We start from the raw sequence: 24446 nt of genomic DNA on the forward strand, positions 1-24446 counted from the left end.
TAACATGTAGCTTGATTATCCTTTAGCCAAACTGACTAAATAATCTTGGCACATTTTCGTAACTTAGTGTTTTACGTTCGGCTTGACATAAATTTTGGTTAAGCCTATAGCCTAGATGACTAGCTTATTGTAGCACATTTTTGGTTAGCTTAGAATTAAGCAATCAGCTTGACATGTAAGTTATTTTAGCCTATAGCCTAGCTGACTTGCTTAACGTGGCACATTTTTGGTTAACTTAGCATTTAGCATTCAGCTTAACATGAAGTTTGGTTTTCCCCATAGTCTAGCTGACTTACTTATTGTAGCACATGGTTTTGTTAGCTTAGCATTTAGCTTCATATGAAGCTTGGTTTTACCTATAGCCTAGCCGACTTGCTTATTGTAGCAAATAATTTTCATTTATCTTATCATTTAGCATCAGCTTAACATGTAGCTTGATTATCCCTTAGCCAAGCTGACTTGCTAATCTTAGCACATTTTTATTTAGCTTGGCATATAACCTTTAGCTTAACATGTAGCTTGATTTTCCCTTTGTTTAGCTGACTTGCTCATCTTGGCAAATGTTTTCATTTAGCTTAGCATTGAGCATCCGGCTTAACATGAAATTTGGTTTAGCCTATAGCCTAGCTGACTTGCTTATTGTATAACATTTTTTGTTAGAATCACATTTAGCATTAAGCTTAACATGTAACTTGTTTTAGCCTTTAGCCAAACTGACTAGCTTATTGAAGCTGTTTTTTTTGTTAACTAGGCATTTAGCATTAAGCTTAACATGTAGCTTGATTTTCCCTTTGTTTGGCTGACTTGCTAATCTTGGCACGTTTTCATTCAGCTTAGCATTTAGCATCCGGCTTAACATGAAATTTGGTTTAGCCTAAAGCCTAGCTGACTTGCTAATCTTGGTACACTTTTGTTAGCTTAGCATTTTACATTCAGCTTAACATGAAGTTTGGTTTAGCCTACAGCCTGGCTGACTTGATCATTGTATTACATGTTTTTGTTAGTATAGCATTTAGCATCCGGCTTAACATGAAGTTTGGTTTAGCCTGTAGCCTAGCTGACTTGCTTATTGTATATCATTTTTTGTTAGTATCACATTTAGCATTCAGCTTAACATGTAACTTGTTTTAGCCTTTAGCCAAACTGACTAGCTTATTGAAGCATTTTTTTTGTTAGCTAGGCATTTAGCATTAAGCTTAACATGTAGCTTATTTTAGCCTATAGCCTAGCTGACTTTCCTATTGTAGTTCTTGCTTTAGTTTAGCTTAGCACTTAAAATTCAGCTTAACATGTATCATAGTTTTATCCTTAGCTTAATTTAGCACTTAGCTTAGCACTTTCTGTTTAGTTTAGCATAATTCGCTCTTAATGTGTAATTTGTATTACCAATAAATTAATTACCCACTATGAGAAGTTATTTATAGCAACTTGCTAATCTGTGCATCATTTTTCTTTGCTTTAGTTTTTCTCTCTGAACTCAACCAGTGATTAACAAACAGAGACCAGCTGAGACTTGACTCCATCATCGTTTGAATTTGATTGACAACCCCACACGCAGTGAGGACGGTTACAGAGACTGGTTTCAGTTCATCGTCTGAGATGGATCACACCTCCATCTTTAAAAAACAGATCTGTCACACGCTGAGCTCCAACGCTGCCTCGTCTCTTTTCAGGTGAAGCTTCCTGACTTCACGTACGTCAGCGTTTCACAGCTTCATACAGAGCGCCTCTCGTTGATTTACAGCCAGAGAGGGAATATTTAGAAAAATGTGCTAATTATATTCAAGGATAATTAGAATATCCTGCTTACATTCTGCTTTGTTGCCCCAGCAGAGACAGCCGCACATTGAAACACCAAACATCACAGCTGCAAATTGAATCTGGAGTGGCTTGTTTTGATAAATGCAGAGATGGAGCAGCTAAAAGCAATAATAAAGCCGAGGATCCCTGAAGGAGACGATAAATAAACAGGATTTATAGACTTTATATCCCCTCGTGGGGAAAAACGGGCTCGGGTGGAATTACATTTTATTTTTCAAAACAGGCGTGTTTTCACTGCAAATGGCAGAATAACAGGATTACAAGCGTAGTCAAGGGCCATCAAAAAGGGGCTCCTGGGGGCCACAGCATCAGTTAAACTCCAATATTATTGAAAATATGAGCAGGTGTAAGAGGCACGGGAGGGTTACGGAGCCTCCAGGACGTCAAATCCAACCTTCATCAGAGATATCAGACATTTTGGAGAGATGTCCACGGGTCAAATCTTCTGTTTCAGGAGTTTTACATTTTAAACTCAGCGTGAGGGGCGGAGACCAGCGGAGGCCTTCTGGTACGAACTGACGGGTGAGATACTTTGAGCGCTGCAGAGAGGAAGAAAAACTCTTCTCTTTTCATCTCTGAACCCTTTGAAAACACTGAAACAAACGCCTGGCTGCCCGGCTTTGAGACATCTGAAGAAACACCACGACATGCTCACACGTCCCCGCTCGCCGTATGTTCCCGCTCTTTCTAATTAACTCAGGCAGGAGCCATCTTGGCGAGCCGTGCTTGGTTGCCCGTGAGTACGAGCGGCGCTCATGAGACTCCTTCGCTGTGTAAACGGAGCCTGCTCGATCACGTTGGATTCAGGAGTGACTGTGTCCCACCCGCCGCTGCCACACAGCTGCAGTCCTCCTCCTCCTCCTCGTCTTCCTCGTCTTCCTCTTTAAAAGCCGACTAAGTGGAGTCTTTAATGTGAGGAGCAGTGTGTGTGCGCCTTGTCTCGGGGCCCGGGGCCTCTGGGGAGGCTGCTACTCAAAGCTGAGCAGATGTAACGGCTGTAAATGTCTCTGGAGCAACATCTGGAAGAGGAGGAGGCAGGAGACCACAGAGAGGATCATGGGAGACGGAGGCGGAGTCAGAACAACCAGCACTGAGTCTTTCTGTCCCCAGGAGAGTGAAAGGATGAGACGCTGAATCGATGGATGAATGAATGGATGAAATGAAGGCAGGAACAATGGACCTTAAGATGACAGAGTGATGATGGAAAGAAGAAAACTGATAATGATTAGATAAAGAAAGAAAGTTGGGAGTTTATTGGGCTGATGGATAGATGAAAGAAAAAATATGAATGAAAGGTTGGTAAGATGGATAAAGAATGGATGAAGAATGAAGCAGATGATACGATGCAAACATAAATGAGACGGAAAAGATTGAAAAATTGATGTTGGATGGAAAATGGAGATCACGTGAAAAAGGATGGATGGGTGGGTGGATGGATAGATGAATGGATGATGGATGGATGGATAGATGGTTGGAGGTGATGGTTGGATGGATGGATGGATGGATGGAAGGATGGATGGAAGGATGGATGGATTAGTGGATGGTTGGATCGATGGATGGATTGATGGCTGGATGGATGATTGATTGATTGATTAATGGATAGATGGATGGATGGATAGATGGAGGATTAATTAATGGATGGATGGTTGGATGATTGATGGGTGGATGGATGGATAGATAAATGGAAAGATGATTGATTAATGGATGATGGGATGTATGGTTGGATGGATGGTTGGATGGATGGATGATTGATGGATGGATAAATGGATTATTGGATGGATGGATGGCTGGATGGATTGCTGGATGGTTGGATGGATTGATGGATGAAGAATTGATTAATGGTTGGATGGATGGATGGATGAGTGGATGGTTTGATGGATGGATGGACGGATGGATGGATGAGTGGTTGGATGGAAAGCTGATTGACTGATTGATGGACGGATGGATGGATGGATGATTGATGGGTAGATGGGTGGATGATTGACTGATGGATGGATGGAGGGAGGATGGATGGATGGATGGATGGATGGATAACAGACTGTTGAATGGATGGATGGATGATGGATGGATGGATGGATGGATGGATGGATGGATGAATGGACGGATGGATTGATGGATGAAGAATTGATTAATGGATGGATGGATGGATGGATGGGTGGATGGTTTGATGGATAGATGGACGGATGGATGGATGGATGAGTGGTTGGATGGAAAGCTGATTGACTGATTGATGGATGGATGGATGATTGATGGGTAAATGGGTGGATGATTGACGGATGGATGGAGGGAGGATGGATGGAAGGATTGATGGATGGATGGAGGATTGATTTTGGATGGATGGATAGATGGATGGATAGAAGGATTGATTGATGGATGGAGGATTGATTAATGGATGGATGGGTGGATGGAAGGATTAATGGATGGATGGAGGATTGATTATGGATGGATGGATGGATGCATGAATGGATGCATGGATGGATGGGTTGATGGATGGGTTGATGGATGGGTTGATGGATGGATGAAATTGATGGATGGATCAACAGGGAGGTAGATAAATGGTTAAAGAGATGATAGATTGATGAAGGATAGATCAATTAATCAAAAAAAGATCGATGGATCATTGGCTTGAGGATGGACAGAAGAATTGATGGATGGAAGGGAGGAAGTAGTTATAAAAGGATGAATGTAGTGGTAGATGAAGGACAGATGTTTGTGTCTGTGTTTCTACGGCTGTGATCTCCTCATGCCTCACACCTTAAACAGCCGTCAAACCGCCGTCACGCTCCTCTTTAATCTGAATCCACAGTTTTCAGTCAGACATAACGATGTATCACAGACGAGTCACGTACACATCTCTCAGGGCCACGTTCCCTTCGTTTACAGCAGGAACCTGAGCAGCTCCTCTTCCCTTCATCACCTCAGAGCGTGGGCTGATGTCTCATTTGTTTATGTTTGTGGACCATCACACCTACCGCCGCCTACACCGAGCACGGCTGTGATTGGTCATCTGAGCCAGAAACAGAATTCACAGCTTTGGTTTTCACTGTTTTATAAAGTTTCTCCTGAAACTTCCTGTTTGTTTCTGTCTTTGATGAAGACGTACAGTATCAGCTTTGCTTTCAGAGCTGCAGAGAAGAAGCCATTAAAAGTTTCTCCTGCATTAAAGAGCAGTTTGAGGAAATTCAGATTTTATCCTGTCAGGTTTTACAACAGCACTCTTTAAATTAATGCTGTTTGAAATTAAAACCACATCTCACTGAGACCGAGCCTTCACGACACAATTAAACATGTCTCTGTAAATGTTCCCTAACGACTTTTAGAGACGCCTTCCAGCATCGATCGGAGAATTAATCCAAATGAATTCTGTGAGCGTAAAACTTTTCATTAGAGCTGGAATTAACACACATTTTTGAAGTTTGAAGAAAATCCCTCAGGTCTTAAAGATAGTTTATCTCTGAGTTTGTTTTCACTGTTATTTTTGTAGCTTTTTGTTCCTTAAAAACTGCTTTGAGAAACGAGTGGGGCATTTTTGTGGAAGGAAAAGTTGTTTCAAATTTTGCTTCAGTATTTTCACAAGAAGAATAAAGTTATATAACTTCTTTCTTTTTTCCGTCTTTAAAGGTAGAGTCTGCAGGATTTTCCTAAAATCAAAACATCAACTTTTACTGGAATGATCCTGATCAGTCGTCGCCTCTGGGCCTCTATACATGTGTGTCAGTGTCTGTGTCTGCCTCAACCCCCTCCTCTACCTGGATGTTGATGTTTTGGTTGTTTCCAGATGTTTCTGGGCCGAACCAATCACAGCGCTCCCAGTGAGAAAGTGACTTTGCGTGATGATTAGCAAGTGGAAGAAGCTAATCAGAGTGGCTACGATAGTGGATGTAACCAAAATTAAAAAAAAAAAAAAAACGCCAAACAGATAAAGCTTTTTCCTAAACAAGGGTGAAGCTTGGTTTGATTTTCACTTGGAGAGCAGCACAGCACAAAGAACGACACAAGTTAGCTTTCTGCTAACCATATATCAAATACCCGTGATTAGCTTTTGCTAACATGCCAAGTTGGCACAGCTCTCAAGTCTCTCCCACACAGAAACGTGATGCTACCTTTTAGCAAGCTAGAAGGTGTCCTCTCCTAAAATTCCTCTTCTTCTTCTTCTACTTCTTCTTATTCCTTGACCCCCTAAACGTGCTCAAAAAGTCTCCAAAACCTGTGAGATGTAATACAAAAATTGACCCCCAACACACCAAATGTGCCTTCCAGCGCCACCTAGGCACACTAAAACAGCTCTGATGGGCAGTAGGAATGTCATAGAGATTTCAAACCAATGCCAAAATGTTTGTCCTATTGAGAAGCACAAATTATATGCAGACACCTCTGACCTATCTCAAACAGGAAGCCGGCAATTTGCCTTTCAAAACAAAGTTTTCCCACAATTTGGGGCCTTAAACAAAATTAATCTACTCCTTGGCCATAAATGGTATTGACTTGAAATTCACTGGGATGACAGAGTGGACCCTGCTTTACAAAAGCTTTGCGGGAATTTGTTGTTTGTCAAACGGTTTTCGAATGACGAGCCCTCGAACTCCATAAACCCGAAGAAGACCTTTCAGCTCCCCCTTTTAGAACGAATGGGAGAGGAGGATCCAGTTCCACACAAGCTGCAGCAGTTAGGCCTCTACACAAAAAAAGTAAAAGTGATACATCTTTAAAAATGACATGGGTGGATTCCTGACAAAATTTACTACAAAAATATCTCATCTTTACAGAGATTTGGCTGAAATTGTCGCATCTATGAGGAGTTCTTTCTAAAAATTCTGTCAGTTTCACTCCTGAGAGGGCAGCAGTTGGTGATGATGTCACAATGATTGAGAGTTCCGTGCAGCTGGTCATGTGACTCACTGAAGGCGGGAAAATGGAATGTGTAACACACACACATTAAAAAAGGATGAAATTGGCATGAGGGACGGGCAACAGTGTGAAAACCTGACTAACACAGCTCGCAGCTTTGATTTAAATGTTTAATTTTGCTGAAAAATGCAGGACGACTAAACAAAAAATCTTCAAAGTCTTGTCTAATGACTAAATTATTCTCTTAATTATTCTATAATCTGAAAAAATCTCCCAGCACTGTCAACAATGGCGTCACTTTCTCCCAGTTTTCACTTTAACTTGAATGTTGAAGAGTTAAAAAAGTACAGCTTGTATTTCCTGGATGTGACCATTGGAGCCTCACAGGAAGTGGCAGTTTTCAAAGATATTTTTTTATGCAGGAGGTATGAATGAGTATAAGGTGTACCTGTGTAGCTTGGATAAATTGATGATTAGGATATTTGTGAATGTTTAAATGTTAGGTCTGTCTCCTTACCAGGGCGAATTCATGTGACACCCTGCCATCAGGGGGAAGCTTGGCGCCGAATCCCAGCGCAGGAAACAACTTGTCGCTGTCGTAGTCCTGGATGATCTCTCCGATGGCCCGCAGCGCCATGGCGTAGTCATTCAGCTGGTACGGGCTCATGTAATGGAGCGAGGTGGGCTGCGACGGGTTGCCTGAGACCCGGATGGTTCGACACAATAACACACACACACACACACACACACACACACACACACACACACACACATCAGCATCAAACTGTAATTATGCTGCTCCCCCGGGCTGTGAGTCATATTAAATAAAAAGGAGGGGAGTGGGTGGAAAGGGGGTTAAAAGGCAGACTGGAGTTTTAGTTACACAAACATTTCTGGGAGGCACAGCTGCATCAGAGGCTCAGATATCCGCACTGGGTGCTCCAACCCTCAGAGGGTCGCGTGAGGAAGCTCAGTTTGAGGGCTGAGCTCAGTAATGTGAGGCTGTTTCTGAAACGCAGCTCCTCCGCTAATAAGATGAGGAGAGAAAGGCTTCCTGAGCCCACAGGATTTCCTCCCCCACAGTCCATCAAATGAAACGTGTGATTGTTGTAGAAAAATCTTCAGTTTCCTTTTCTCTCTTTGAATTCAGCATCTATTCCTTGCCAATTTATCTCAGTTTCACTGTTATCTGTTGTTGTGTTCAGGTTGAAATCTCTGCTTCCTTTATATTAAAACATACTGTAAACATATTTATTTTATTTTTATTTTTTTAAGTGATTTATAGCTGTGTTTGACTGTCAGAGCAGTTTTTTCATCCTCCCTTTCTGGATGGGGGACTTATATGTAAATATATATATACAGCAACTTTCCATGCACCTGTGGCTAACCTCAAGTTTTACAGCCCTGGGAAGATAACTACATCTACAAAAAGACTCATCTGGAAGAAAATACAGATTTTAATTCTGTGTGGATGGATTCATTGAACTGACAATGAGCTGGTTTTATTTACAAGCTTCACATGTCGCAGGACACAAGCAATAAAGACAAAAATGACAAATTAAGCAATAATTTTAATACATGCAATCTAATTCAGATTCAAAAATTCTGTTGTAGTTTAAAAGTTTTGAAAGTCCAAAATTTTTTTGGAAAATTTTTGCAAAATTTTTTAAATGTAAAAAATTTACATTATTATTATCATTATTTTTACAATTTTTGAAGTTTCTATTTTATTTGAATTTCAATTCTTATTTATTTATTACTTATATCATTATATATTATATATTGTTTTTTTTTCAGTTTTGCAAATTTTTGAAATAAAAAAAAATCACAATTTTTGAAATTTTTGAAATTATTTATTTTTTTGAATTATTTGCAAAGTTTTGAAATTTCAAATTATTTTAACATGTTTGTAAAAATAATGAACTACATCATCATATGTACGGTTGCATAAATAAAAAAAAACTGCTTGCATAGATTATTTTTCACTAGATTTTAACTATGTGTAAATTTTATTCATTCTACAGTCTTAATTTTAGTAGATTTTGTGTCTCCTGAATGACTTTAATCCAGGTGAGCTGAGGAAAAATGGCTCCTATGAAATTAAAAGTTGCAGACTCCTGAAATAGAGGTTTGAAAATCTGCACATGCTCAGTCTGAACATCCAGCGTTGTTGCTTTTAAAAGGGGAAAGCAAAATACACCTTCTTTGTTGCTTAACCTGAAGCTATCTGATGGACATTGTTGGCTTCAGTTGTTTTAGGGGACTTAATTCTGCCCAGTACAGTGTTAAAAGAAGAACTTTGTCCCTGCTTCAGTCACGAGTCGAGCCTACGTGAGGATATCTGAGGCCCCAAAGACAAACTGTACACATAATGTGATCATATGCATAATCTCCACATCGTTCTCAGAGACAGAGCTGTAGGAAGCCGGTCTGATGGGGGTAATGAAAGCCATCCATTCCTCCTGACGTCTGCAGAATTGTATTACAAATATGAACTTACTGAATCATCGCTTACTGAAATGAGATCACCGCTCATCTGTGACAAAGTCTGCCACAAAGAATTGCTTGTTTCCTTTATTTGTTTGCTGTTGAATTGTTGTCGCACACAAATGTAAAGCTGAGTATCTCTGGGGCTTCATAACCAGCCGCTGCATTTGGAAACTGAATATGAGAAATGTGGGTTTGTTGTCAAAGTGTTAATGAAAAACATCAATCTGGAGTCAGACGTTTGAGGAAACAGATGATGTCAAAGTTTGCTTCAGCTGAGTCAACACAGGAAACCCAAACTGATAAGGAAGCACTCATCAGATGAAGATCTGAGAGTTAACCAGCAAACTTTTATCTGTTGGATACACTTCAGCGATTTAATTGATGGGAGCAAAGGCTTGAAACACTCACCATTTGATGCCGTGAAATCAATTGCCACCGTGAAATTAATCTGAGTCCTACAGGAGAAAATAAATCACGTCAGGCTAACATGGAATCATCAATCAGGCTGGATTATACCACAGCGTGTTTCAAAGCATGCAGCGGCGAGCAATTAGGCAGCGGGTTATCAGCAGCTGTCTGTCTAAATATTGGAGCTAATAGTGCTGTAATCCTGGGTGCAGTGTGTACACTAACAGGAAGTGACTCGCCTTTCACTCACCGCCTTTTACTGAGGACTTACCCGCCTCTGATGTAGTCCAGGAAGGAGAGCTCGGTGTCCACCAGGCAGGACAGGAGGGTGACCTGTCAGGTGACACAGGAGGAAGACAGCGTGAGTGGGAACCTCCACACAGTGTTGTGGCAGCTCAGTGTTACCCCTGTGTGTGTGTCTGCCATGATCTTACAACTGCGTCACTTCAAGATTTTCCCCAACTGATCAGTTTATCATTTCAGAGCTTTTTAAAATCCTTCCGTAGTGTCCTTGGCATGATGGGAAAGGACACTTGTGACGTATTTGACCGACTAAACGTGTCCAAAAACTCACCAAAATTAACACACCTCACATTTGGCCAACAATTTAATATTATACAAATTTTGACCCTATATATATCAAAATGTGCTCTCTAGCGCCACCTAGGCACACTAAAACAGCTCTAATGGGCAGTAGGAATGTCATGGAGAGATCAAACCAACGTCAAAATGTTTGTCTCAATGAGACACACAAATTAACATGGGGCAACTCGAAGCTTTTTGGAACAGGAAGCCACCAATTTGCCTTTCAAAATAAAATTCGGCCACATTTTTGGGACTTTTTCAAAAATGGTCTTCTCCTTGGCCATAAATGGTATCGGCTTGAAATTCACTGAGATGACAGAGTGGACCCTGCTTCACAAAAGGTGTGCGCGAATTTGTTGTTTCAGAAACAGTTTTTGAGTGACGAGCCTTCAAAGTTGGTGAACCCCAAAGAAGCCCTTTCAGCTCCCCCTATAGGAATGAATGGGAGAGAAGGATCCAGTTCCACACAAGCTGCAGCATTTGGGCCTCTAGACAAAAAAGTAAACATTGTACAGCCCTAAAAATGACATGACTGGATTTCTGACAAAATTTAGGACAAAAATATTTTATTTTCAGAGAGCTTTGGTGAAAATTGTGGCATCGATGAGGACTTGTTTTTAAAACTTCAATCAATTTTACTCCTGAGAATTTAGCAGATGGTGATGATGTCACTTACTGATTGACAGTTGTATTTTGCGGGCTGTTTTTATGTAAATAGTCATATTTTTTTCTACTTTTCTATACTTCTTATATTCTTTATATTTCTTCAAATTGTTTATTTTATATTCTATTATCATTATTCTATTTTTATTGTTATTGCATTTCTGCACTTTTTTGTGAGCTGCTGTGGCAAAAAAATTTCCCCCAAGGGGGATCAATAAAGAATATTCTATTCTATTCTATTCTATTCTATTCTATTCTATTCTATTCAATGTTTGAGCCTTTAATTAGAACAGGAAAGTGGATAGAGCGGGAAACAGGATGAGAGTTGACCTCCAGGTTAACCTATGAGTACACCGTTCATTAAATCACTCATTATATTGATCTAGCTAACGCTGCAGCTACAGCTAATGATAGCTACAGTGATGTCAGAGCAGGGTGACATATTCACAACAAACAGACTTCACTAAAATAAACTGCATCATGAGTTATGAGCTACTTAGGCTATGATAAGCTAATGTATTCTGAAGCTATATAATATAGCTTCTGAACACTGTAACATTAGCTTAATGTTAGCTTTTCATAGCTTAGCTGTCTTATCAACAGCTTGGGTTAAAGCAGGCGTCTGTCAGTTTGAGAGCAGTTAGCAGAAGCTGAGCAGACTCACCGTTCCTGAGTTTTGGTACTTCTTCTTCTTCTTCCCTTTCTTCTTTGGATTTAGCACCTGTGGAGACAAACAGGAGCTTTAAACGTCTTTGTTGTCTCTGCGAGCAGCAGGTGGCCGAGGAGCAGCCAGAGGGCTTCATTTAGGTCCTCAGTTTGGGTTCAATGCACTCCTTCATAGCAGCTTAAGAGAGACAACATCAAATACGATCAAACGTGTGAAACGATTCAGTCAGAGGAGTCAGAGGAGCATCCTGGGACCACAACAGTCCATGAAGTGTTTGGAGTCCAGCTTCCTCTGAGTCCACACAGTGAGAAATCACAACAGGCCCAGTGTTTCCTCAGAGTCCAGATATTTAAATCAACCTAACTTACATAAAGTTTGGTCTCCTCCCCCTCAGATCTCACCGTGTCGTCTCTGGAGGCTCATAAACTCACATTAACTCTGCACAGACACAGGCTGAGCTCACGGCCTGTGCTCAGACTTTTACCCACACAGCGCGGCGTGTCGATGAGTGCAGGGTAAAAACTAAAGCAAAGATCATGGTCACAGTAATCCACAGGAAAAAAAACAAGAAGGATCCAGCTGCAGATAAAAGTAAAAGGTTTCTTTTAAAGTCACAAATTACAACTTTGGTTTGAGTGCAAGGAATTCTGGCATGTAAACAAACCAACATGGCCGACAGTAAAAGCATAATTCTTAATCATTTCAATCACCAAAGGAGCCACAACTTGCTCTCCATGCTGAGATCTTCGTACATTACATTGTTTTTGATTAGCATGATCAACTTTTTAACATTCGCTAAAGTTAGCTATCGCTAGCTAGCACTAGCTATTTCACGCTGGGCACTGTCTTGGAAATATAACAGTAACATTGTGATTGCAACATGCAAATTTTACGTTACACTGTTGTAAAGTCTATTTCTTAGCGTGTGTCACGGCCAGCACCACCGCATCCATAGAGGGCGCCATATTGTTTACGCAGTGATATGACGTCATAACTCGGGGTACATTGATCTGGTATGAGTGAATGGGTGGGAAGTTATGAGTTCGACTGCCGTTCCAGTGCACTTTTACGAGTTACAGGTGGGAAGAACACAAGTTACGGGTTGCCAGCTTTAACCAACACAGGGAAACTGCAGACAGAGACAAAAGAGACCAACACAAGACAAGAACCAAACAAGAACCACAAAGAACAAGAACTAAACTGTTAAGCGACCTTGAGTGTCCAGAAAAGCGTTTTTAAAGAAAAGACACAAAAAAAAAGAATAACTCAAGAAACACAAAGAATAACCAAGAAAAAAACAGAATCTTGAGAAGTACAGAAAACTAAAAATAAACAAAACACAAACCCAAACCATGACGATCGTCTGACACAGCAGAGGAGGCATCTCTACGAGGCTGAGCCACCCAATCACACGGAGCAGACTCCTCTCTGCAGACCTCCAGCCTTTAACTAAAACAGACCCAGACCTCCTCCAGTAGATTCATGGTCCCTCACATCGATCCGCTCCTCTCACATAGATCTGATTACATATCGATTCAGAGCCTGGATTTCCCAGAGCTGTCCTCAGGGTGAACCGGTCTGATCCACTTTGGCTGCTGCTGGGAATAAACCCTCAGTCTCATTCGTATTCAGGAGTCTTTCATTGATCTGTTGGACCCACATAAATGAAGTCTCTGCTCCGTATCTGGGTGGAAAAGCAGGAACAGGTCAGCAGCTAGCCTCTGACTCCAGAGCTGGAGGTTGTGCCCCGGCCCCGTGGTTGGATGGATAATGGTGTACAGTGTGTGTGGAGCCGTCTGAAGACTTCAAAGACGGACGCCTGACTCCTCTCGGGGTCGGCTCACTGAGCAGACCATTAACTCCTACAGCATGAGAGCAAACCCTATCTCACTGAGGGTCCAGAGTCAGCAAAGATACTTAAGAAGCAGGACCTGAATCTGTGTGTGTGCGTGTGTGTGTGTGTGGAGAGAGGAAGGGTGCTCACTCTGCATCCGCCTGGATTTTATACCTCACATTACAAGCCTGAGGATCAGAAATTTCAATAATGTCCCTGAGGGCTGTCCAACAGATCCAACAGATCGATGTGTTTATTGCTTTTTCCTTTTTTTAAAAAAACAATAAGCAACAAAACACACAAAGATCCACACACATCTGTCACTGGTCCTGTTAACAAAATGAAGCATACAGGTATAAAAGAAGATGCAATTCACAGGGCCCTTCCTGATTATTCCATTTTTCCCTTTAAACCAAAAAGAGTCCATATTTAGTCTCGTGCAAGGATGAACAACGTATGCAGACTGAGCACACTGCAAATCCCCCTGAGTTAAACTTTCAGTGTTAGACCAGCTCAGAGTGAAGTGTTAGATCCTTTACTGAAATTAGACTGACATAAAAACAAGAACATTTGTTTTTTTCTTAGACAATTCGATGCAATGATTTTACAATAAACTGTTCTCTAATCTGCACTGTTGGCCCAGAATTGTTTGCAATCAAATCTTCTAAGTACGGTTTAATGAGAAAAAAAGGTTTTGTTGAATCACTTTAGCTATTTAGGTGCATTTTCCATTAGACATTAATTTGTTTTGTGATTACATTTTGTAACCGTGAGTGAGGAGGGAACACAGTGGATATAAGACCGTGCTGAACATTGAGCGGTTGCAGAGGGACATAGGTTGTCTGCGCTACATAGCATGGACTGCCAGTTAGTCCTCCATGGTACAGACAGGCTGTCTGTGCTCTGCACTTGGTATGGACCGGGTGTCTGTGCTTCATGACACAGACTGGTTGTCTGTGCTTCATGACACGGACTGGTTGTCTGTGTTTCATGACACGGACTGGTTGTCTGTGCTTCATGACACGGACTGGTTGTCTGTGCTTCATGACACGGACTGGTTGTCTGTGCTTCATGACAGGGACTGGTTGTCTGTGCTTCATGACACGGACTGGTTGTCTGTGCTTCATGACACGTACTGGTTGTCTTTGCTCTACATGTCACTGTGAAGCCTTTGTAATTGATTCTAAATCAGAGGTCTTAAACTTGTGCCATGGAGGGCCAAGAGGCTGCAGGTTTTCTTTCCAACCAACAACTTCACCAGCTGATTTCACTGATTAGCCCCTGCTCTTTACTTGAAGGTGAGGTAATCAGTGAAATCAGCTGGTGGAGTTTTTGGTTGGAAAGAAAACCTGTAGCCTCTTGGCCCTCCATGGCATGGGTTTGAGATCCCTGATCTAAATTGACACTAAGGACATGTTTGACACATGCTGTGGAAAACAGGAAGCCCAATCTGTAATGTGGAGCACAGACATTGTGCGCCATGCAGCACACAGATGGACAATCTGCACCATGTGGTGGACAGACAGCGGTCTATCCTGTAGACCAGAGACAGTCAATCCGTGCTGTGGAGCACAGATATACAGTCTGGTGCACTGAACAAACACAGCCTGTGTCCCCAAGTTCAGCAGGGTCTCATATCCGTTGTGTTCCTCCTCACTCACGGTTACAAAACAGCAAAAATGACTTGAATAAAACTGTTTTCCTAAATCGTAAACGAGCAGCTTCTTGAAGTTTGGTTACAGAGGATATTGAATTGAAAAGTATTGAAATTTAGCTTAGGTTGTTTTGAGTTGGATTTCCACAAGGTGATGATTTCAAATTAATCAAATTACTAAGCTCATCAGGCTGAAAACAAAAAAACATTTGAAAAAAAAAACAGTTTGAAACAGTTTTATAAAGTTGACCCAACAGTTTGTTTTTACAGTGCAGTGAAGTTGAAGCTACTCAAACCTTTAATTTAGTTCATCACGGCTCAAATCATTTGAGGAAAATCACGTGCCTCAATTTTAAAACAGGGCAGTTCTCAGCAAAAACTTTCATTTTTCTTTCAGTTTCATTTTGATGGAATTCAAAGTAATGTTTAATGAAACTCTGAGAAGGTTTGCCGCAAAAACTTCTGCAAAATAACTCCCACAGCAGTTTGGTTTGAGATCTCAAAACAGCACCAAGAACTGAACACTTCACTCTGAAACAGTTAACACTGGAAGTTAACCACTGGGGGGTTTGCTGTGCAGGCTGTTTGAAAAACCTGTGAATAAAATTTGGGACTTTTTGGAAAGAAAACGTAATCATTTTGATCTCTACTGTACAAACTACATTTTTATCTTCAGCTAGAGGCGCTCGGTGCCTTCCTCCCACCTAATCATCTCTGACAAAGTTTTTTGATTTTCAGAAGTTGACTTTTTGTGCTTCTGTGAACCAAAGTCTTCCTCCAAACTCTCAACGCTCTACTGAGGAAACTTCTCCTGATAACACGAGCACAGCGTGGAGATAAACATCAGCTCTGAAAACAAATCTGAGGAGTACGTAGAGTGAAATTATACCCAAAGAGTACCAGGACGTGGCTTTGTGTGTGTGTGTGTGTGTGTGTGTGTTTACCTCGTAGATGTGGAACTGCGACTGGCTTCTGGACATTTCTCTGTAGCTGGTGCTGAACTCTCCGATGAAGTCGTGGCTGTGACACAGACACAAACAGATCTGTCTGATGTCTTTGTGGTTGGGTCAGTTTGTCTGTAAAGTGGTCTTCAAAGTGCAGAAACATCAGCGGCTCGACTAACGAGCTCCTCGCTAACTGTGGGCGTAGGAACCAATTTCATAATTTCATGGAGATAATCTGCACAGGGTCAGAAAGGAGGAGAGTGTCTTTAAATAAGGAAATAAAACAGCTGGATTCTGGGCGCTGACTTTCTTTGAAGGCTCTTTATTCCCTCGGCGGACTCTGTGCAGACTCTTTGAGGGGTATAAATACTTGATGTGTATTTAAAGCAGCTGAGCGATGTCGAACTGTCGACTGTGACAGTGACAAACAAAAGGCGGTTAGAGACGCTCGTATGGAGACAGATCTACGATGATAATCCCTGAGGGACTCCTCCAGTGAGCACACAAGCTCAATTTACAGGCTAAACTTCATTTTTACAGCATATTAAGAATCACATGACCATAATTATGTCATAATAAACATGTATGTGTGTGAAGAAACAGCATTAGTCTCTCACCCTCCGTCTCTGTCCCAGTCATACACCTCCACCTTAATGCTCCTGTAGGAAAGGACGAAGGGGACAAGGAAAGGGAAGGAGAGAAAATCCCATTAAAAACCAATTAGCATCCATTAGCTTTCCTGCCTCTCTGCTTAAAAAGCCAGCTAGTGGTCCAGGACAGGCCCCGGACTAAAGTGGTCCCCCCTGTGAGATGGAGGAAGCGTCTTTTCCAAGGTCAGAGTCAGAGTGTTCAGTTAGAGACCAAAGAAAACATGCTAACCTTTCTCCCTGAACACCAAACTAAAGAAGAACTAACTCCAGGGTTTTAACGTTTTTAACATTTTAACAGTTTTACTCTTCAAAGTTTTCCTACCGTACAGAATAGACCTGAGCTAAAATGCTACCAACTTAGTGACAGTAACGGTTCCCGCAGCTCCATGAGGTAAGGTGTTTATCAACCGTTAGAGCTACGCTTTGAAACCTGACAACAAGCTAACTTTGTCAGTTTGTAGCGTAGTTTAGCAGCTGCTATATTTCTCTCTCCTCACCGGTGGTCTGAGACGTGTCTGTAACGTGTAACGTTAGTGAATCCTGGTTCTGTCCAACCAGAGCTCATCTACCAACTCCAACCTCACCAAGCAGAGCTAACGTAACCTGGCTCTTCATTTTATTGATAGACTCTCAAGTTTGAACAGACCACTGCAGAATAACTGCTGACTGTGGGTTGGAGACAACATTAGCACAAACACATTAACCTGGGTTTTAGCCTTTAGCTCATGTTTTCGCCTTTAGGTTAAGTTTTAGTTTTTAGCTTGTGTTATAGCCTTTAACTTATGCTTTAGCATTTAGCTTGTGTTTATTACTTGAGCTTGTTTTTTAGCCTTTGACTTGTGTTTTAGCCTTAAACCCTTGGTTAAACCTTTAGCCCTTGTTTTAGCCTTAACCCTGTGTTTTGACTTTAAGCTTTTGTTGTAACTTATAGCTTTTGTTTTAGCTTCTAACTTGTGTTTTTGCCTTTGGTTAATGATTAAGCTTTTGGCTTGTGTTTTAGTATTTAGCCCTTGTTTTAGCCTTTCATTCATGCTTTAGCCTTTGGCCTGTGTGTTTTTCCCTTTAGCCTTTAGCTTCTGTCATTGCCTTGTTTTTTAGCCTTTGGCTTATAATTAAGCTTTTAGCTTGTGTTTTAGCATTTAGCTTGTGTTTTCGCATTTAGCTTGTGTTTTCGCATTTAGCTTGTGTTTTAGGCTTCAGCATGCTTTTTTTAGCTTTTAGCCAGTGTGTTAGCCTTTAGCCTTTGTTTTAGCATTTAGTTTGTGTTTTAGCCTTTAGCCTGTGTTTTAGCCTTTAGTTAATGTGTTATCCTTTAGCCCGTGCCTTAGCCTTTAGCCTTTGATTTAGCATTTAGCTTGTGTTTTAGCCTTCAGCTTGTGTACTAGCCTTTAGCCTGTGCCCTAGCCTTTAGCCTCTGTTTTAGCATTTAGCTTGTGTTTTAGCCTTCAGACTGTGCTTTAGCCTGTAGCCCCTGTGTTAGCCTTTAGCTGGTGCTCTCTCTCTTTAGCCTTTAGCCTTAGTTTAAGTTCTCACTTGTGTTTTAGCCTTTAGCCTTAGTTTTCACTTTTAGCCCATGCTTTAGCCTGTAGCTTGTCTTTTAGCCTTTAGCTTGTGCTCTATCTGTCTCCTGTTTCTCTTTCTTCTGCTCTTCTGTCCTTTTTCTGTCTGACAGTTAGGCTCCAGTGTCCACCATCACTACAACATTAATCACAGAAATCATTTTCAGCAGAGAAAAACTCAGATCTCTCTTCTCTCTGATAAACTTCATCAGCCAATGAATTTGGCCAATCAGTGTTCAAGAAAATAATCCCAGAAAAAATTCTAAATCAGAGAAATTTGATTTAATCTGTAAAATTCCAGTAAACCCTGTGGTTTGCTTGATGTGAAATATAAAATAAGACTGTCTCAGGTTTTCTGGCACAGGCAAAATAAAAACCACCAGTGTGAGATTTTATATAAATGGATTTTTTTGCCCTTAGTTTGTTTGTTTATGGTCCTTCTATTCCCAGATATACATCCAGACTTCATTTGTGACAACATCTCCATCAGGGAGGTGTGTGCAGCAGCAGGTACCTGTCATAGTCTCCGTTACACAGCGCCCTGACGGGAATCTTAAACGCCTGCCACACCGGGTCCAGAGTATTCTTCACCACCTCCGTCTTATGGCAGATGGTGAATCTGTGAGACACAAAACCACGTTAACAGGCGACAGATCTACCTTTAAATTCACTGATCCCTTTTTACAGTCAGGAATCCTGTTTTTTTCAGTCTTAATAACAGAAGGAGTGAACCGTCAGGGGGGATGTGGGCGTGGCCTCTGATGAGCAGTTTGACAACTGGCAGCAGACGGTCACAGAGCTCAAAGAAAACAGTTTTACTGATTTAATTCAAAGTTAAAAGCATCATCAGGTAAAATTATGGTAAATTTTACACCTCTCCCTTCACGGTTTCATCTCTTTGTGTGGAAACATCAAAATAAAGCAGCGTCTTGATTTCAGAGAGGGGTAAAAATAGCTGCTGAGTGCTCCTCTGCTTCTCTCTGTGTTATTTAAAGACGTGTAATGTTAGAAGTATTTCATAAAGCATGATCTGCAGCTAAAATAACCACTTCCTGCTCTTTTTTCTGCGCGGCGCCCGCTCCGGCTCTGGGTGACTGTGGCGTGCGGCTGTGAAACCCTGCGGCTGAACATTTAGGCTGCTTCAGTAAATACCCAGCTGCACAAAGAGCGAATGTGTGTCTCCTTTAAGACGCTGAAGTCCGCTTGAATAAAAGCATCTGCGGGGCAAAAGAAAGTGCGACCTCTGCATACAGTTTTCACTTAACTCCATCTTCCCGTCCTTTCTCTCCCTCTGTCAGCTCTGATCTATTATCTCTGCTCATCCCTCCTCCTGCCGCCATAAGTCACATATACAGCGCCCAACGTTATGTAACATCACATATGCAGTATAGTCCTTATATCCTGAGTATGGGAGCTTTTTGGAGCATGAAAAATCCCTCTCACAGCCTATATGTGTCCCAGGAAGCTTAACATGTTGTGTTTTTGTGTCAGCGCCGGATGGCTGCTTCTGATAATTCAGCAAATTGATGTCCAAACAAACCGCTTGTCAACTTACGATCCGTCTTCGTTACTGCGGTAGAAGACGAGGAAAGGGTCGGATTTTCCAAAGAAGTCTTTCTTGTCCAGTTTGTTTCCGCAGAACTGCAGCATCACCGACTCCTGAAAACCAGAGGAGTAAACAAAGAGGAGACGTTAGACGTTAGACGTTAGACGTTAGACGTTAGACGTTAGACGTTAGACGTTAGACGGCCTCAGGTCTCAGAAAGTTACCAAAACAAGTCGTTTGAGAAGAAGACAGAAGGACTGTCCCTGACATGTTTGTCCGTTTACATCGAGGAGTCTTCATTCAGATTCATCAAAGTTAAACAGACACGAGCGTCAGACGTCACATTGTCACAGGAACTGGACGAACACGGGAAAACTTTCAATCAGGATCACTCATCTAAACAATTTTTGTTTTTCATGTCATCACGTACACTACAAAAACTGAAATCTTACCAAGTGTTTCTGTCTTATTTTCAGTAGAAAATTCCTTTTTAGACTCAATATGAGCCAAATTCACATGACCAATCCAGAAAAATGTCTTGTTTAAAGTTATTTAAAAACAAAAATGAGGTTTGAATCGCTCGTAACCAGTAAAGAAATCTGCCAATGGAACAAGAGAAAAGTGACTTGTATTAAGACATTGTTCAGATTTTTTTTACTGGTTACAAGCGATTCAAACCTCAGTTTCGTCCTCTGATAACTTGAAACAAGACATTTTTCTGGATTGATAAGTTGAAAGTGGCTCATATGGAGTATATTAAGATGATTTTTACTTAAAAAAAGACAAAAACACTTGATAAGATTTCAGTTTTTTGCAGTGTAAATATGGCGGCATGGCTCTGTTCTGTACGGTAGCCCTGAGCTTCAAGTTATAGAAACAAAACAAAAAATCAAACAAAACAAAACAAAACAAAAAAAAAAGAAACAGTAAAATAAAAAAGAAACAACTAAGAACTAAAAAGAAAAGAAAGAAACAAAAAGAGATCTCAGCTCAGTAAAGAGGAAACTAAAGGATCGGCACGAGTCACTGAGCTACTGGCACATGTCACAGAGTTTTTCACATGAGTCGCTAAAGAATTGCCAAAAAGCACTGAGCATTTGGCATAAATTGCTGAGGGATTGAAATTAGTTACTTACGATTTGGCACAAGTCCCTGAAAGATTGGCACCAGTGGCTGAGGGATTGGCACAAATGCTTAAAAGTCCCATATTCTGCAAAAATCACTTTATTAAGTCTGTTAGTGAAATGTGTGGGTCTTTGTCTTTCCTCCCAGCCCACAAAATGTGATATTTAATGACCAAACCTGTTCTTAGTAGAGCTTGTTAATGTAAAGTCCTGACCTAAAACCAGCTGTTTGGATTTTGGGGGTTTGTTGACGAGCCATCACTGCTCTGTTTTTGGCTGTAAACAGCCACATAGTTCCATGCTCAAGCTTCCCATCTCAGAAGAAGACAGACTAAGTGTCTAGAGTTCATTTATCAGGAAATGTTCCAGCTACACTCAGTAAAACTGAGCATGTGTGTGCTAGTCACTTCACGGCCGACTGCTTTTCCAACTTTGGACAGTCCAACAGAGGGCTAGCCAATAGACTGGTCCTGAATCCAGGCGCATTACCAACCATCCTCCAACAAACCTGGGACCCTGGAAATGTGAGTATTTTAAATGCTGTGTGCTGTGGAGCAGATGGAAGAGCTTTTCCTCAGTGTCCCCCCTGTCTCTGTGTTAGCTTCAGGATGCTAACTTTAGCTGCAGTTAGCCTGTTGTTTTAGCCTGTAACGTTACGGTAAAGGAGCTTCTCTGTTTTCTAAACATTGTGCACTCGGAGCTCGTGGCGCCGCTCTCAGTGACGTGGAAGAGCGGGGCGGTATCAGCGGTGGCTCATTTACATATGAAGGCCACGCCCACTAAATCAGAGCGTTCTGAACAGAGGGGCTATGAGAGCCTGGAAACAATGCTGCTGTGCTGGATTTATTGGCTTTTTGGACCAAAACATGTTACTACCATTTCATGAAGACATCAATGATCCAGATTAAACTGCAGAAAAGGAGCAGGAGATGGGACCTGTAGGATTCCCAAAAGTAGCGGAGCAATCAAGAATGTTGAGTATTAGCATAAGTTGCTAAGCAATCAGAGGCACACCATAGCCTGCTTCTGGATTTCACTGTCTCTCCAAATGAGCCTTTTCAGACTTTTCAAGACTTTTCAGGACCCTTTAAGGACCAACTTGGACCCTGTGCAGTAAAAACTGAGACTCAGAGCAGAAAGTTGTGGACGTCCTGTGCACTGTGTGCTCACACCAGGCCCAGAAGCTGCAGTCCTCGTCAGACTGGTATTAGGATCAGTTTCTGCCACCCAACACAGCCTGACATGTTGACTTTCTAACAGCAACAAGCCTCAACATAATTGCTGGAAAATGAAACTCCATGTGCACCAGACTCACAAAGAAGGAGCAGAAAAAGAGGACGAAGCATAACGAGCACAAACACAGAAGCTGTGTAACTGTAAAAGTTGAGAATCTGGTCTTCAGACTGACTGTGAGTGTGGGGCACACATCATTTCGAGTCGATAATGTGAGACCAGAGCAAACTGCGCCTGAACGATCCGGACTGTGCAGCTCTGACACGGCCACGAGGCTGATACTGAAACATTTCTCCCTCCATCAAAACACAGATTAACTCAGAATAATCAGGCTTCATTTCCCCTGCATTACTCACGACACAGACGTATCATCAGCATGATCTCCCCTCAAATCTGACATTAACGATGAGCCGGGATTCAGTTTCAATTAAGCGTTTGTAATTAGTTTTTAACGCTCCCAGTTTCTCTGTGTACCTCGTCTTAATTAAGCTGTTTTCTTTGCTTCTTCCCAGGTCTTTGGAGAGCGCCCAGATAAAAAACAGAGAGATGTCAGATTGTGTGCCAACTTCTCCGACGCCTGCCGGAGCATACATATTGTATGAGGAGAAATGTCAGAAGTGAAATTGATGCCTCTGCCTCTTTACGACGGCGCTGGTTCGATATGTTGTTTGGAAACGACGGCTCAGAGCAATCTCTCTTTGATTTGAAGGGAAGGACGGCAAAAAGGGACGTTCACCGTTTGATGTTTTGATCTCAGGCTCGCTCTCACACTCCTCAGCAAACACCTTGTTTAGGGGACGAGGCGTCGCCGGGTGGGAGGAACAGGATCGAAGAACAAACGGGCCCTGAATGGAAAGCTAGTTTCTCAGATACCTACGTGTGTTTTTAGAAAGTCTGAAAGAAAGACGGATTCAGAGAGTCGGGCTCATCAAAGGTCAGCTCAGAAAACCAGTCGTCTTAGTTTTTGTTCTTTAGTGATTGTACATCATTGTTAGCTGTTGTCCAAAGGGCTCTAGTAAAGCTAATGTTAGCTTCTGGAGCTTAGCTTCATTAGCTTATCTGTAATAGCCAAGATAACAAAGGTTAGCTAGCATTTTGCTGTGTGATTCAGTGTGAAAACTGTAGCTCTGAACTAAGAGAGACACACTCTAGGTAAAAATGCTAATAAGGGCCTTAGAATTTCGTCATGTACAAGGGTGTTCAACCTGTGGCTCTGGAGCCTCATGTGGCCCTTTGACTCCTTTGCAGTGGCTGCTTGTAGCTTTAAAAATATTATTAAAATAAATATTTTTTATTATTTTTACAGAGGGTGTTGATGATTTAAGACACTATAAATAAAATCATGTGTTAACATTTTGTTAAACTAAATATTCATCGCATCACATTTTCAATAAAGCATTAAAAAAAAATAATCATTTTTTAAATAATTAAAATTACTATATTGTTCAAATTTTTAATTTTGGTTTTACATTTTCAATTTCTAGGATTTTTTTTTTAAAACATCTGCAAAATTTGTGAATACCAATTCTTTGACATTTTGAAAATTTTGGAAAAAAATAAAACCTTTTGATGATTTTGCAATTTATTGAAACCTTCACTAATTTCCAAACTTTCTGAATTTCAGCAGATTTTTGCAAATTATTTCACTTTAATCTTTTTTTTTTAATGAAATTTTTGAAACGTTTTACTTTTAAAGATTCAGCTATTTTTTTCAAATTACAATTTTAAACATTTTTTGCTAATTATAATTTTTATATTTTGCACATTTTTAATTTATTGTTTTTTTAAGAAATTCAAACTTTTGGATTTCTTGCAACTTATTGATTTTTATAAATTTTGTATGAAACATTATAGATTTTGATCTTTTGTAAATGTTTTAAAAAATGATCAAAAACTTAAAAAATGAGACACCAAATGCAAAATTTTATAAACAAGAAAAAACACTTCAAAAAATTTTGGAAAAAAAATCAAAATTATTTGAAGACTTTGCAATTTATTGAAATCTTCACAAATTTCCATATTTTTAGAATTTCTGCAAAATTTTGCAAATTGTTTCATTTTGATCTTTTTTTTGTAAATGGAATTTTTGAAACGTTTTACTTTTAAGGATTCAACTATTTTTTTCAAATTACAATTTTAAATATTTTTTGCTAATTATAATTTTCATATTTTGCAAATTTTTAATGTATTGTTTTTTTTAAGAAATTCAAACTTTTGGATTTCTTGCAACTTATTGATTTTTATAAATTTTGTATGAAACATTACAGATTTTGATCTTTTGTAAATGTTTTAAAATTGATCAAAAACTTATAAAAACTGAGACATCAAATGCACCATTTCATAAACACAAAAAACTTTTACTTTAGATAATAATTCACTAGATTTTTACAATGTTTAGGATTTTTATCCACTTTTTGGTC

General features: G+C 40.6%; 1 pseudogene; it reads right to left on the reverse strand.

Moving 5' to 3' along the window:
* The window catches only part of LOC141796310 (copine-8-like), a 149103-nt pseudogene that overhangs the window by 42282 nt on the left and 82375 nt on the right, over nt 1-24446 (reverse strand).

Source organism: Halichoeres trimaculatus, unplaced genomic scaffold (assembly GCF_033239565.1).
Source record: "Halichoeres trimaculatus isolate MK-OKI-2021-1 unplaced genomic scaffold, fHalTri1.1 fHalTri1_scaffold_10, whole genome shotgun sequence".
NCBI lineage: Eukaryota > Metazoa > Chordata > Actinopteri > Labriformes > Labridae > Halichoeres > Halichoeres trimaculatus.